Source organism: Scyliorhinus torazame, unplaced genomic scaffold (assembly GCF_047496885.1).
Source record: "Scyliorhinus torazame isolate Kashiwa2021f unplaced genomic scaffold, sScyTor2.1 scaffold_1136, whole genome shotgun sequence".
In the NCBI taxonomy this organism is placed as follows: Eukaryota; Metazoa; Chordata; class Chondrichthyes; order Carcharhiniformes; family Scyliorhinidae; genus Scyliorhinus; species Scyliorhinus torazame.
In genome coordinates this window covers 1-14260 of record NW_027308863.1, presented here as the reverse complement: position 1 = coordinate 14260, position 14260 = coordinate 1, and the positions used below count along the sequence as shown (strand labels likewise).

The following is a 14260-nucleotide window of genomic DNA, read 5'->3' as shown; positions in this document are numbered from 1 at the left end:
ATCTCCCTGAGAGAGTGGGGACTGAGAGACACCAGTCAGTGTACAGATATCTCCCTGAGAGAGAGAGAGAGGACTGAGAAACACCAGTCAGCGTACAGATATCTCCCTGAGAGAGAGAGAGGGGACTGAGAGACACCAGTCAGTGTACAGATATCTCGCTGAGAGAGAGGGGACTGAGAGACACCAGTCAGTGTACAGATATCTCCCTGAGAGAGAGAGAGAGAACTGAGAAACACCAGTCAGCGTACAGATATCTCCCTGAGAGAGAGAGAGGGGTCTGAGAGACACCAGTCAGTGTACAGATATCTCCCTGAGAGAGAGAGAGGACTGAGAGACACCAGTCAGCGTACAGATATCTCCCTGGGAGAGAGAGAGGACTGAGAGACACCAGTCAGTGTACAGATATCTCCCCGAGAGAGAGAGAGGACTGAGAGACACCAGTCAGTGTACAGATATCTCCCTGAGAGGGGAGTGAGAGACACCAGTCAGTGTACAGATATCTCCCTGAGAGAGAGAGGGGACTGAGAGACACCAGTCAGTGTACAGATATCTCCCTGAGAGAGAGGGGGGGACTGAGAGACACCAGTCAGGTGTACAGATATCTCCCTGAGAGAGAGAGGGGACTGAGAGACACCAGTCAGTGTACAGATATCTCCTTGAGAGAGAGAGGGGACTGAGAGATACCAGTCAGTGTACAGATATCTCCCTGAGAGAGAGAGGACTGAGAGACACCAGTCAGTGTACAGATATCTCCCTGAGAGAGAGGGGACTGAGAGACACCAGTCAGGGTACAGATATCTCCCTGAGAGAGAGGGGACTGAGAGACACCAGTCAGGGTACAGATATCTCCCTGAGAGAGAGGGGACTGAGAGACACCAGTCAGGGTACAGATATCTCCCTGAGAGAGAGGGGACTGAGAGACACCAGTCAGTGTACAGATATCTCCCTGAGAGAGAGAGAGAGGGGACTGAGAGACACCAGTCAGTGTACAGATATCTCCCTGAGAGAGAGAGAGGGGACTGAGAGACACCAGTCAGTGTACAGATATCTCCCTGAGAGAGAGGGGACTGAGAGACACCAGTCAGTGTACAGATATCTCCCTGAGAGAGAGGGGACTGAGAGACACCAGTCAGTGTACAGATATCTCCCTGAGAGAGAGGGGACTGAGAGACACCAGTCAGTGTACAGATATCTCCCTGAGAGAGAGGGGACTGAGAGACACCAGTCAGTGTACAGATATCTCCCTGAGAGAGAGGGGACTGAGAGACACCAGTCAGTGTACAGATATCTCCCTCAGAGAGAGGGGACTGAGAGACACCAGTCAGTGTACAGATATCTCCCAGAGAGAGAGAGGTGACTGATAGACACCAGTCAGTGTACAGATATCTCCCTGAGAGAGAGAGAGAGAGAGGGGACTGAGAGACACCAGTCAGTGTACAGATATCTCCCTGAGAGAGAGGGGACTGAGAGACACCAGTCAGTGTACAGATATTTCCCTGAGAGAGAGAGAGAGGGGACTGAGAGACACCAGTCAGTGTACAGATATCTCCCTGAGAGAGAGAGAGAACTGAGAAACACCAGTCAGCGTACAGATATCTCCCTGAGAGAGAGGACTGAGAGACAACAGTCAGCGTACAGATATCTCCCTGAGAGAGAGAGAGGGGACTGAGAGACACCAGTCAGTGTACAGATATCTCCCTGAGAGAGAGAGAGGACTGAGAGACACCAGTCAGCGTACAGATATCTCCCTGGGAGAGAGAGAGGACTGAGAGACACCAGTCAGTGTACAGATATCTCCCCGAGAGAGAGAGAGGACTGAGAGACACCAGTCAGTGTACAGATATCTCCCTGAGAGGGGAGTGAGAGACACCAGTCAGTGTACAGATATCTCCCTGAGAGAGAGAGGGGACTGAGAGACACCAGTCAGTGTACAGATATCTCCCTGAGAGAGAGGGGGGGACTGAGAGACACCAGTCAGGTGTACAGATATCTCCCTGAGAGAGAGAGGGGACTGAGAGACACCAGTCAGTGTACAGATATCTCCTTGAGAGAGAGAGGGGACTGAGAGATACCAGTCAGTGTACAGATATCTCCCTGAGAGAGAGAGGACTGAGAGACACCAGTCAGTGTACAGATATCTCCCTGAGAGAGAGGGGACTGAGAGACACCAGTCAGGGTACAGATATCTCCCTGAGAGAGAGGGGACTGAGAGACACCAGTCAGGGTACAGATATCTCCCTGAGAGAGAGGGGACTGAGAGACACCAGTCAGGGTACAGATATCTCCCTGAGAGAGAGGGGACTGAGAGACACCAGTCAGTGTACAGATATCTCCCTGAGAGAGAGAGAGGGGACTGAGAGACACCAGGCAGTGTACAGATATCTCCCTGAGAGAGAGAGAGGGGACTGAGAGACACCAGTCAGTGTACAGATATCTCCCTGAGAGAGAGGGGACTGAGAGACACCAGTCAGTGTACAGATATCTCCCTGAGAGAGAGGGGACTGAGAGACACCAGTCAGTGTACAGATATCTCCCTGAGAGAGAGGGGACTGAGAGACACCAGTCAGTGTACAGATATCTCCCTGAGAGAGAGGGGACTGAGAGACACCAGTCAGTGTACAGATATCTCCCTGAGAGAGAGGGGACTGAGAGACACCAGTCAGTGTACAGATATCTCCCAGAGAGAGAGAGGACTGAGAGACACCAGTCAGTGTACAGATATCTCCCAGAGAGAGAGAGGTGACTGATAGACACCAGTCAGTGTACAGATATCTCCCTGAGAGAGAGAGAGAGAGAGGGGACTGAGAGACACCAGTCAGTGTACAGATATCTCCCTGAGAGAGAGGGGACTGAGAGACACCAGTCAGTGTACAGATATTTCCCTGAGAGAGAGAGAGAGGGGACTGAGAGACACCAGTCAGTGTACAGATATCTCCCTGAGAGAGAGAGAGAGGACTGAGAAACACCAGTCAGCGTACAGATATCTCCCTGAGAGAGAGGACTGAGAGACAACAGTCAGCGTACAGATATCTCCCTGAGAGAGAGGGGACTGAGAGACACCAGTCAGTGTACAGATATCTCCTAGAGAGAGAGAGGGGACTGAGAGACACCAGTCAGTGTACAGATATCTCCCTGAGAGAGAGGGGACTGAGAGACACCAGTCAGTGTACAGATATTTCCCTGAGAGAGAGAGAGAGAGGGGACTGAGAGACACCAGTCAGTGTACAGATATCTCCCTGAGAGAGAGGGGACTGAGAGACACCAGTCAGTGTACAGATATCTCCGTGAGAGAGAGGGGACTGAGAGACACCAGTCAGTGTACAGATATCTCCGTGAGAGAGAGGGGACTGAGAGACACCAGTCTGTGTACAGATATCTCCCTGAGAGAGAGAGAGGGGACTGAGAGACACCAGTCAGTGTCCAGATATCTCCCTGAGAGAGAGAGGGGACTGAGAGACACCAGTCAGTGTACAGATATCTCCCTGAGAGAGTGGGGACTGAGAGACACCAGTCAGTGTACAGATATCTCCCTGAGAGAGAGAGAGAGGACTGAGAAACACCAGTCAGCGTACAGATATCTCCCTGTGAGAGAGAGAGGGGACTGAGAGACACCAGTCAGTGTACAGATATCTCGCTGAGAGAGAGGGGACTGAGAGACACCAGTCAGTGTACAGATATCTCCCTGAGAGAGAGAGAGAGAACTGAGAAACACCAGTCAGCGTACAGATATCTCCCTGAGAGAGAGAGAGGGGTCTGAGAGACACCAGTCAGTGTACAGATATCTCCCTGAGAGAGAGAGAGGACTGAGAGACACCAGTCAGCGTACAGATATCTCCCTGGGAGAGAGAGAGGACTGAGAGACACCAGTCAGTGTACAGATATCTCCCCGAGAGAGAGAGAGGACTGAGAGACACCAGTCAGTGTACAGATATCTCCCTGAGAGGGGAGTGAGAGACACCAGTCAGTGTACAGATATCTCCCTGAGAGAGAGAGGGGACTGAGAGACACCAGTCAGTGTACAGATATCTCCCTGAGAGAGAGGGGGGGACTGAGAGACACCAGTCAGGTGTACAGATATCTCCCTGAGAGAGAGAGGGGACTGAGAGACACCAGTCAGTGTACAGATATCTCCTTGAGAGAGAGAGGGGACTGAGAGATACCAGTCAGTGTACAGATATCTCCCTGAGAGAGAGAGGACTGAGAGACACCAGTCAGTGTACAGATATCTCCCTGAGAGAGAGGGGACTGAGAGACACCAGTCAGGGTACAGATATCTCCCTGAGAGAGAGGGGACTGAGAGACACCAGTCAGGGTACAGATATCTCCCTGAGAGAGAGGGGACTGAGAGACACCAGTCAGGGTACAGATATCTCCCTGAGAGAGAGGGGACTGAGAGACACCAGTCAGTGTACAGATATCTCCCTGAGAGAGAGAGAGGGGACTGAGAGACACCAGTCAGTGTACAGATATCTCCCTGAGAGAGAGAGAGGGGACTGAGAGACACCAGTCAGTGTACAGATATCTCCCTGAGAGAGAGGGGACTGAGAGACACCAGTCAGTGTACAGATATCTCCCTGAGAGAGAGGGGACTGAGAGACACCAGTCAGTGTACAGATATCTCCCTGAGAGAGAGGGGACTGAGAGACACCAGTCAGTGTACAGATATCTCCCTGAGAGAGAGGGGACTGAGAGACACCAGTCAGTGTACAGATATCTCCCTGAGAGAGAGGGGACTGAGAGACACCAGTCAGTGTACAGATATCTCCCTCAGAGAGAGGGGACTGAGAGACACCAGTCAGTGTACAGATATCTCCCAGAGAGAGAGAGGTGACTGATAGACACCAGTCAGTGTACAGATATCTCCCTGAGAGAGAGAGAGAGAGAGGGGACTGAGAGACACCAGTCAGTGTACAGATATCTCCCTGAGAGAGAGGGGACTGAGAGACACCAGTCAGTGTACAGATATTTCCCTGAGAGAGAGAGAGAGGGGACTGAGAGACACCAGTCAGTGTACAGATATCTCCCTGAGAGAGAGAGAGAGGACTGAGAAACACCAGTCAGCGTACAGATATCTCCCTGAGAGAGAGGACTGAGAGACAACAGTCAGCGTACAGATATCTCCCTGAGAGAGAGAGAGGGGACTGAGAGACACCAGTCAGTGTACAGATATCTCCCTGAGAGAGAGAGAGGACTGAGAGACACCAGTCAGCGTACAGATATCTCCCTGGGAGAGAGAGAGGACTGAGAGACACCAGTCAGTGTACAGATATCTCCCCGAGAGAGAGAGAGGACTGAGAGACACCAGTCAGTGTACAGATATCTCCCTGAGAGGGGAGTGAGAGACACCAGTCAGTGTACAGATATCTCCCTGAGAGAGAGAGGGGACTGAGAGACACCAGTCAGTGTACAGATATCTCCCTGAGAGAGAGGGGGGGACTGAGAGACACCAGTCAGGTGTACAGATATCTCCCTGAGAGAGAGAGGGGACTGAGAGACACCAGTCAGTGTACAGATATCTCCTTGAGAGAGAGAGGGGACTGAGAGATACCAGTCAGTGTACAGATATCTCCCTGAGAGAGAGAGGACTGAGAGACACCAGTCAGTGTACAGATATCTCCCTGAGAGAGAGGGGACTGAGAGACACCAGTCAGGGTACAGATATCTCCCTGAGAGAGAGGGGACTGAGAGACACCAGTCAGGGTACAGATATCTCCCTGAGAGAGAGGGGACTGAGAGACACCAGTCAGGGTACAGATATCTCCCTGAGAGAGAGGGGACTGAGAGACACCAGTCAGTGTACAGATATCTCCCTGAGAGAGAGAGAGGGGACTGAGAGACACCAGGCAGTGTACAGATATCTCCCTGAGAGAGAGAGAGGGGACTGAGAGACACCAGTCAGTGTACAGATATCTCCCTGAGAGAGAGGGGACTGAGAGACACCAGTCAGTGTACAGATATCTCCCTGAGAGAGAGGGGACTGAGAGACACCAGTCAGTGTACAGATATCTCCCTGAGAGAGAGGGGACTGAGAGACACCAGTCAGTGTACAGATATCTCCCTGAGAGAGAGGGGACTGAGAGACACCAGTCAGTGTACAGATATCTCCCTGAGAGAGAGGGGACTGAGAGACACCAGTCAGTGTACAGATATCTCCCAGAGAGAGAGAGGACTGAGAGACACCAGTCAGTGTACAGATATCTCCCAGAGAGAGAGAGGTGACTGATAGACACCAGTCAGTGTACAGATATCTCCCTGAGAGAGAGAGAGAGAGAGGGGACTGAGAGACACCAGTCAGTGTACAGATATCTCCCTGAGAGAGAGGGGACTGAGAGACACCAGTCAGTGTACAGATATTTCCCTGAGAGAGAGAGAGAGGGGACTGAGAGACACCAGTCAGTGTACAGATATCTCCCTGAGAGAGAGAGAGAGAGGACTGAGAAACACCAGTCAGCGTACAGATATCTCCCTGAGAGAGAGGACTGAGAGACAACAGTCAGCGTACAGATATCTCCCTGAGAGAGAGGGGACTGAGAGACACCAGTCAGTGTACAGATATCTCCTAGAGAGAGAGAGGGGACTGAGAGACACCAGTCAGTGTACAGATATCTCCCTGAGAGAGAGGGGACTGAGAGACACCAGTCAGTGTACAGATATTTCCCTGAGAGAGAGAGAGAGAGGGGACTGAGAGACACCAGTCAGTGTACAGATATCTCCCTGAGAGAGAGGGGACTGAGAGACACCAGTCAGTGTACAGATATCTCCGTGAGAGAGAGGGGACTGAGAGACACCAGTCAGTGTACAGATATCTCCGTGAGAGAGAGGGGACTGAGAGACACCAGTCTGTGTACAGATATCTCCCTGAGAGAGAGAGGGGACTGAGAGACACCAGTCAGTGTCCAGATATCTCCCTGAGAGAGAGAGGGGACTGAGAGACGCCAGTCAGTGTACAGATATCTCCCTGAGAGAGTGGGGACTGAGAGACACCAGTCAGTGTACAGATATCTCCCTGAGAGAGAGAGAGGACTGAGAAACACCAGTCAGCGTACAGATATCTCCCTGAGAGAGAGGGGACTGAGAGACACCAGTCAGTGTACAGATATCTCGCTGAGAGAGAGGGGACTGAGAGACACCAGTCAGTGTACAGATATCTCCCTGAGAGAGAGAGAGAGAGGACTGAGAAACACCAGTCAGCGTACAGATATCTCCCTGAGAGAGAGAGAGGGGACTGAGAGACACCAGTCAGTGTACAGATATCTCCCTGAGAGAGAGAGAGGACTGAGAGACACCAGTCAGCGTACAGATATCTCCCTGGGAGAGAGAGAGGACTGAGAGACACCAGTCAGTGTACAGATATCTCCCCGAGAGAGAGAGAGGACTGAGAGACACCAGTCAGTGTACAGATATCTCCCTGAGAGGGGAGTGAGAGACACCAGTCAGTGTACAGATATCTCCCTGAGAGAGAGAGGGGACTGAGAGACACCAGTCAGTGTACAGATATCTCCCTGAGAGAGAGGGGGGGACTGAGAGACACCAGTCAGGTGTACAGATATCTCCCTGAGAGAGAGAGGGGACTGAGAGACACCAGTCAGTGTACAGATATCTCCTTGAGAGAGAGAGGGGACTGAGAGATACCAGTCAGTGTACAGATATCTCCCTGAGAGAGAGAGGACTGAGAGACACCAGTCAGTGTACAGATATCACCCTGAGAGAGAGGGGACTGAGAGACACCAGTCAGGGTACAGATATCTCCCTGAGAGAGAGGGGACTGAGAGACACCAGTCAGGGTACAGATATCTCCCTGAGAGAGAGGGGACTGAGAGACACCAGTCAGGGTACAGATATCTCCCTGAGAGAGAGGGGACTGAGAGACACCAGTCAGGGTACAGATATCTCCCTGAGAGAGAGGGGACTGAGAGACACCAGTCAGTGTACAGATATCTCCCTGAGAGAGAGAGAGGGGACTGAGAGACACCAGTCAGTGTACAGATATCTCCCTGAGAGAGAGAGAGGGGACTGAGAGACACCAGTCAGTGTACAGATATCTCCCTGAGAGAGAGGGGACTGAGAGACACCAGTCAGTGTACAGATATCTCCCTGAGAGAGAGGGGACTGAGAGACACCAGTCAGTGTACTGATATCTCCCTGAGAGAGAGGGGACTGAGAGACACCAGTCAGTGTACAGATATCTCCCTGAGAGAGAGGGGACTGAGAGACACCAGTCAGTGTACAGATATCTCCCTGAGAGAGAGGGGACTGAGAGACACCAGTCAGTGTACAGATATCTCCCTCAGAGAGAGGGGACTGAGAGACACCAGTCAGTGTACAGATATCTCCCAGAGAGAGAGAGGTGACTGATAGACACCAGTCAGTGTACAGATATCTCCCTGAGAGAGAGAGAGAGAGGGGACTGAGAGACACCAGTCAGTGTACAGATATCTCCCTGAGAGAGAGGGGACTGAGAGACACCAGTCAGTGTACAGATATTTCCCTGAGAGAGAGAGAGAGGGGACTGAGAGACACCAGTCAGTGTACAGATATCTCCCTGAGAGAGAGAGAGAGGGGACTGAGAGACACCAGTCAGTGTACATATATATCCCTGAGAGAGAGGGGACTGAGAGACACCAGTCAGTGTACAGATATCTCGGTGAGAGAGAGGGGACTGAGAGACACCAGTCTGTGTACAGATATCTCCCTGAGAGAGAGAGAGGGGACTGAGAGACACCAGTCAGTGTCCAGATATCTCCCTGAGAGAGTGGGGACTGAGAGACACCAGTCAGTGTACAGATATCTCCCTGAGAGAGAGGGGACTGAGAGACACCAGTCAGTGTACAGATATCTCCCTGAGAAAGAGAGAGGGGACTGAGAGACACCAGTCAGTGTACAGATATCTCCCTGAGAGAGATGGGACTGGGAGACACCAGGCAGTGTACAGATATCTCCCTGAGAGGGGACTGAGATACACCAGTCAGTGTACAGATATCTCCCTGAGAGAGAGGGGACTGAGAGACACCAGTCAGTGTACAGATATCTCCCTGAGTGAGAGAGGGGACTGAGAGACACCAGTCAGTGTACAGATATCTCCCTGAGAGAGAGGGGACTGAGAGACACCAGTCAGTGTACAGATATCTCCCTGAGAGAGAGAGAGGGGACTGAGAGACACCAGTCAGTGTACAGATATCTCCCTGAGAGAGAGGGGACTGAGAGACACCAGTCAGTGTACAGATATCCCCCTGAGAGAGAGGGGACTGAGAGGCACCAGTCAGTGTACAGATATCTCCCTGAGAGAGAGGGGACTGAGAGACACCAGTCAGTGTACAGATATCTCCCTGAGAGAGAGGGGACTGAGAGACACCAGTCAGTGTACAGATATCTCCCAGAGAGAGAGGTGACTGAGAGACACCAGTCAGTGTACAGATATCTCCCTGAGAGAGAGGGGACTGAGAGACACCAGTCAGTGTACAGGTATCTCCCTGAGAGGGGACTGAGAGACACCAGTCAGTGTACAGATATCTCCCTGAGAGAGAGAGAGGGGACCGAGAAACACCAGTCAGTGTACAGATATCTCCCTGAGAGAGAGGGGACTGAGAGACTCCAGTCTGTGTACAGATATCTCCCTGAGAGAGAGGGGACTGAGAGACACCAGTCAGTGTACAGATATCTCCCTGAGAGAGAGAGGGGACTGAGAGACACCAGTCAGTGTACAGATATCTCCCTGAGAGAGAGAGGGGACTGAGTGACACCAGTCAGTGTAAACATATCTCACTGAGAGAGGGGGACTGAGAGACACCCGTCAGTGTACAGATATCTCACTGAGAGAGAGAGGGGACTGAGAGACACCAGTCAGTGTACAGATATCTCCCAGAGAGAGAGAGGGGACTGAGAGACACCGGTCAGTGTACAGATATCTCCCGGAGAGAGAGAGAGAGACAGGACTGAGTGACACCAGTCAGTGTACAGATATCTCCCTGAGAGAGAGAGGGGACTGAGAGACGCCAGTCAGTGTACAGATATCTCCCTGAGAGAGAGGGGACTGAGAGACACCAGTCAGTGTACAGATATCTCCCTGAGAGAGAGAGGGGACTGAGAGATACCAGTCAGTGTACAGATATCTCCCTGAGAGAGAGGGGACTGAGAGACACCAGTCAGTGTACAGATATCTCCCTGAGAGAGAGGGGACTGAGAGACACCAGTCAGTGTACAGATATCTCCCTGAGAGAGAGGGGGGACTGAGAGACACCAGTCAGTGTGCAGATATCTCCCTGAGAGAGAGAGAGGGGACTGAGAGACACAAGTCAGTGTGCAGATATCTCGCTGAGAGAGAGGGGACTGAGAGACACCAGTCAGTGTACAGATATCTCCCTGAGAGAGAGGGGACTGAGAGACACCAGTCAGTGTGCAGATATCTCGCTGAGAGGGGACTGAGAGACACCAGTCAGTGTACAGATATCTCCCTGAGAGAGAGGGGACTGAGAGACACCAGTCAGTGTGCAGATATCTCGCTGAGAGAGAGGGGACTGAGAGACACCAGTCAGTGTACAGATATCTCCCTGAGAGAAGGGGACTGAGAGACACCAGTCAGTGTACAGATATCTCCCTGAGAGAGAGGGGGGACTGAGAGACACCAGTCAGTGTACAGATATCTCCCTGAGAGAGAGGGGACTGAGAGACACCAGTCAGGGTACAGATATCTCCCTGAGAGAGAGGGGACTGAGAGACACCAGTCAGGGTACAGATATCTCCCTGAGAGAGAGAGAGGACTGAGAAACACCAGTCAGCGTACAGATATCTCCCTGAGAGAGAGGACTGAGAGACACCAGTCAGCGTACAGATATCTCCCTGAGAGAGAGGGGACTGAGAGACACCAGTCAGTGTACAGATATCTCCCTGAGAGAGAGGGGACTGAGAGACACCAGTCAGTGTACAGATATCTCCCTGAGAGAGGGGGGACTGAGAGATACCAGTCAGTGTACAGATATCTCCCTGAGAGAGAGGGGATTGAGAGACTCCAGTCAGTGTACAGATATCTCCCTGAGAGGGGACTGACAGACACCCGTCAGTGTACAGATATCTCCCTGTGAGAGAGAGGACTGAGAGACACCAGTCAGTGTACAGATATCTGCCTGAGAGAGGGGGGGGACTGAGAGACACCAGTCAGTGTACAGATATCTCCCTGAGAGAGAGGGGGTCTGAGAGACACCAGTCAGTGTACAGATATCTCCCCGAGAGAGAGAGAGGGGACTGAGAGACTCCAGTCAGTGTACAGAAATCTCCCCGAGAGAGAGGGGACTGAGAGACACCAGTCAGTGTACAGGTATCTCGCTGAGAGGGGACTGAGAGACACCAGTCAGTGTACAGATATCTCCCTGAGAGAGAGGGGTCTGAGAGACACCAGTCAGTGTACAGATATCTCCCCGAGAGAGAGAGAGGGGACTGAGAGACTCCAGTCAGTGTACAGAAATCTCCCCGAGAGAGAGGGGACTGAGAGACACCAGTCAGTGTACAGGTATCTCGCTGAGAGGGGTCTGAGAGACACCAGTCAGTGTACAGATATCTCCCCGAGAGAGAGGGGACTGAGAGACACCAGTCAGTGTACAGGTATCTCGCTGAGAGGGGACTGAGAGACACCAGTCAGTGTACAGATATCTCCCTGAGAGAGAGAGAGAGAGAGGGGACTGAGAGACACCAGTCAGTGTGCAGATATCTCCCTGAGAGAGAGGGGACTGAGAGACACCAGTCAGTGTACAGATATCTCCCTGAGAGAGAGGGGACTGAGAGACGCCAGTCAGTGTGCAGATATCTCCTTGAGAGAGAGAGGACTGAGAGACACCAGTCAGTGTACAGATATCTCCCAGAGAGAGAGAGGGGACTGAGAGACACCAGTCAGTGTACAGATATCTCCCTGAGAGAGAGAGGGGACTGAGAGACACCAGTCAGTGTACAGATATCTCCCTGAGAGAGTGGTGACCGAGAGACCCCAGTCAGTGTACAGATATCTCCCTGAGAGAGAGAAGGGATTGAGACACACTAGTCAGTGTACAGATATCTCCCTGAGAGAGTGGGGGCTGAGAGACACCAGTCAGTGTACAGATATCTCCCTGAGAGAGAGGGACTGAGAGACACCAGTCAGTACAGATATCTCCCTCAGAGAGAGAGGGGACTGAGAGACACCAGTCAGTGTACAGATATCTCCCTGAGAGAGAGGGACTGAGAGACACCAGTCAGTGTACAGATATCTCCCTGAGAGAGAGGGACTGAGAGACACCAGTCAGTGTACAGATATCTCCCTGAGAGAGAGGGACTGAGAGACACCAGTCAGTACAGATATCTCCCTCAGAGAGAGAGGGGACTGAGAGACACCAGTCTGTGTACAGATATCTCCGAGAGAGAGGGGACCGAGTGACACCAGTCAGTGTACAGGTGTCTCCCTGAGAGAGAGAGGAGACTGAGAGACACCAGTCAGTGTACAGATATCTCCCTGAGAGAGAGGGGACTGAGAGACACCAGTCAGTGTACAGATATCTCCCTGAGAGAGAGAGAGAGACAGGACTGAGAGACACCAGTCAGTGTACAGGTGTCTCCCTGAGAGAGAGAGGAGACTGAGAGACACCAGTCAGTGTACAGATATCTCCCTGAGAGAGAGTGGACTGAGAGACACCAGTCAGTGTACAGATATCTCCCTGAGAGAGAGGGGACTGAGAGACACCAGTCAGTGTACAGATATCTCCCTGAGAGAGAGAGAGAGACAGGACTGAGAGACACCAGTCAGTGTACAGATATCTCCCTGAGAGAGAGGGGGGACTGAGAGACACCAGTCAGTGTACAGATATCTCCCTGAGAGAGAGAGGGGACTGAGAGACACCAGTCAGTGTACAGATATCTCCCTGAGAGAGGGGCCTGAGAGACACCAGTCAGTGTACAGATAACTCCCTGAGAGAGAGGGGACTGAGAGACACCAGTCAGTGTACAGATATCTCCCTGAGAGAGAGGGGACTGAGAGACACCAGTCAGTGTACAGATATCTCCCTGAGAGAGAGAGGGGACTGAGAGACAGCAGTCAGTGTACAGATATCTCCCAGAGAGAGAGAGGGGACTGAGAGACAGCAGTCAGTGTACAGATATCTCCCTGAGAGAGAGGGGACTGAGAGACACCAGTCAGGGTACAGATATCTCCCTGAGAGAGAGGGGACTGAGAGACACCAGTCAGTGTACAGATATCTCCCCGAGAGAGGGGGGACTGAGAGACACCAGTCAGTGTACAGATATCTCCCTGAGAGAGAGGGGACTGAGAGACAGCAGTCAGAGTACAGATATCTCCCTGAGAGAGAGGGGACTGAGAGACACCAGTCAGTGTACAGATACACCCCTGAGAGAGAGAGGGGACTGAGAGACACCAGTCAGGGTACAGATATCTCCCTGAGAGAGAGGAACGTTGGTGATTAATTGAAATCTTACCCCAGTTGTGTCACATTTCACCTTCACTTTCAGCGGTTCAGATATTCCGTTTTCGTGCCTTCCTAAACCTTTCCCTTCGAGACAAACAGAAAAAGAGTTTACTCTTCACTGCTCTATCCCCCTCCCCGTCCCAGCTCCGCTCTCACCGCCTCCCCCCTCTCCTCCCACCCCCTTCCCCCTCTCGGTTCTCTCCCTTTGTGTCTCTCTCTCTCTCCCTTTGTGTCTCTCTCTCTCTCCCTTTGTGTCTCTCTCTCTCTCCCTTTGTGTCTCTCTCTCTCTCCCTTTGTGTCTCTCTCCTCTCTCCCTTTGTGTGTGTGTCTCTCTCTCTCTCTCTCTCTCTCCCTTTGTGTGTGTGTCTCTCTCTCTCTCTCTCTCTCTCTCTCTCCCTTTGTGTGTGTGTCTCTCTCTCTCTCCCTTTGTATGTGTCTCTCTCTCTCTCTCTCTCTCTCTCCCTTTGTATGTGTCTCTCTCTCTCTCTCTCTCTCTCCCTTTGTGTGTCCTCTCTCTCTCTCTCTCTCTCTCTCTCCCTTTGTGTCTCCCACTCTCACTCTCACTCCTCACTCTCTCTGTCTCTCTCTGTCTCTCTCTCTGTCTGTCTCTCACTCTCTCTGTCCTGTCTCTCACTCTCTCTGTCTGTCTCTCACTCTCTCTGTCTGTCTCTCACTCTCTCTGTCTGTCTCTCACTCTCTCTGTCTGTCTCTCTCTCTCTCTCTCTCTCTCTCTCTCTCTCTGTCTGTCCTCTCTCTGTCTCTCTCTCTCTCTCTGTCTCTCTCTCTCTCTCTGTCTCTCTCTCTCTCTCTGTCTCTCT

General features: G+C 51.9%; 1 long non-coding RNA gene across 1 annotated transcript in view; it reads right to left on the bottom strand.

The window, feature by feature from the left end:
- Positions 1-13596, bottom strand: part of LOC140407067 (uncharacterized) — a 63318-nt gene extending 49722 nt beyond the window's left edge. The window contains exon 1 of the long non-coding RNA XR_011939425.1: positions 13453-13596. This is a non-coding gene — a long non-coding RNA (uncharacterized lncRNA). The remainder of the gene's footprint in view (positions 1-13452) is intronic.
- Positions 13597-14260: the final 664 nt, after the last annotated feature.